This window comes from Elephas maximus, chromosome 5 (assembly GCF_024166365.1).
Source record: "Elephas maximus indicus isolate mEleMax1 chromosome 5, mEleMax1 primary haplotype, whole genome shotgun sequence".
NCBI classification, from domain to species: domain Eukaryota; kingdom Metazoa; phylum Chordata; class Mammalia; order Proboscidea; family Elephantidae; genus Elephas; species Elephas maximus.
This window is the reverse complement of record NC_064823.1, coordinates 77,507,076-77,508,925: the sequence shown is the minus strand read 5'-3', so window position 1 is coordinate 77,508,925 and position 1,850 is coordinate 77,507,076. Positions and strand designations below refer to the sequence as shown.

The 1,850-nt window shown below is 38.2% G+C and overlaps 1 pseudogene; it reads right to left on the bottom strand.

Annotated features, from left to right (window-relative positions):
* Positions 1-748: 748 nt before the first annotated feature.
* LOC126076713 (DNA damage-regulated autophagy modulator protein 2-like) lies at positions 749-1,545 on the bottom strand (annotated as a pseudogene).
* Positions 1,546-1,850: the final 305 nt, after the last annotated feature.

The following is a 1,850-nucleotide window of genomic DNA, read 5'->3' as shown; positions in this document are numbered from 1 at the left end:
GGGTCCCTGTAAGTTGGAATCGACTGGAAAGCACACGACAAACAACATTCATGGGGTGGTGAGGGGTGAGTAGAGTTGCGAAGGAAATGTAAGGTGAAAACAAAAGCAGACAGCACCTAACAACAACAGGAGGCTTTCTGTTAACTCAACTGTGGATAGATTTTGAATACATGGAAGAAGTATTTAAATAGCTATACGATAGCTATTTATATGAAGAGTATCTCTTTGTAACATAAATTCTAAAGCCTAAAGTCTTCTGATGCACTAATATTCTGACATTTCTTTGAAAATAAAAGAGTTTTCCCTAGTAGAGAATACACAAGGATAGTATTATGTTTGGAAAATACAGAAATAAAGGAAAAAAAATTATGGAAAACTATCATCAAAAGGCAATCACTATAATTAAGAGTATTATTTTCTAGACACTTTTCCCTGAAAAATTTTTTGTTTTGCTTTTCCTAATTTTAATATTGTTTGCATAATTCTATTTATTTATTTACTTTGTAGTCCTTTGGTTTTATTTTCTGGGATAGAAAAGCGTAGGTATAAATGTTTTAAATGGTCCTCTTGATATCCTTTAAAATAACTTATCAAATGGCTTACTTCACGTCTCTTGATTATCGGTATTCGTAAATGTCACTGTCAGCCTTGAATGATTCATTGAAAACTGCAGAGCAGAATAAGTAGCATTTGTAAATGTTTCCCCAATTCCCGAGAATCATAATTGTCACAGAAAGATTTTATCCTTTCATTCTAAATCTCTGGAAAGTAGTCATGTTGGTTCATTGTTAACTGGGCAAACAGCAACGTCATAGAGAGTTAATCCTTGTAAACTGGCTTCCACCTGTCAAGAAATTTTCTGAAAATCACAACTATAAGTCAGAAAAAAGCCAATGAAGGCCAATGACATTGACCATTCTACAGCAGTAGTTATCATGTGAAGCACATAGCCTTCTTCCTCAGGGTTCCAATGGAGTTTCTGTGCTATATCGGTGTCAAAACTGCCACTGTACAAAAGAGTTGAACAAGTCAGCATGCTAAATGCCCTTAATGGACACCAGATAACCACCAGTAGTCTGATCCAGAAGACTTGCTTGCCATGAATTGTAGGCTGCATTTGGTAGGAAAGGATAGTCTGAACAAACATATGTAACGAGCCCGGACCAAAGGTGAGCACAGCTCCACTTACACGTGCAAGAAAAAGGGTTGTTTTCTAGAAGTTTGCCACAATAGAAAGTCCTAAGCAACTCCGTAATCCAACTACAAGGCCAGCTTTGTTTAATCTCATGATACGACTGTCTTCAGGGTTCACAGCTTGGACTTGCTTACAACAAACATGAATGGTAGCAACACATAAAACTGCAGTGATGTTTAACACTGCCCCAAACAAGCATTTTTCCAGAGCTACCGCTGTCACTGATAGAAGGCAAAAACAGGGTCAACATGATGGAGTTACGGCAGTCATGTATGAAAGATGAAAGCAGAGGCTGTCTAAATTACAAGAGCTGAAGGGAGGAAACTGAGGCGTTGCTGCAACCACCACATCTCAAACAGGTCTTCTGAAGCAGAAAAATCGTTACTTGCTTATTTGGTTTTCTCTTCCTCACTAAATTTCAAGCTCTGTGAGAGCAGGAACCAACTGTTTTGTTCATTATATTTCCAGCTCCTGCTCTATGAGTTCACAAAATGTCAGTCTTCAGATCTGCCCAAACCTGCACCTTCTGTAAGCCCTTGCCTGGATGACACAGCCAGTGCTGGCTGTGGATTGCCAAGCTTGCCCACATGACAGAGAAGGGCTATTTTATGCTTTTAGACTTCATATTTTATAAAGAACCCTTTTGTTATTAATC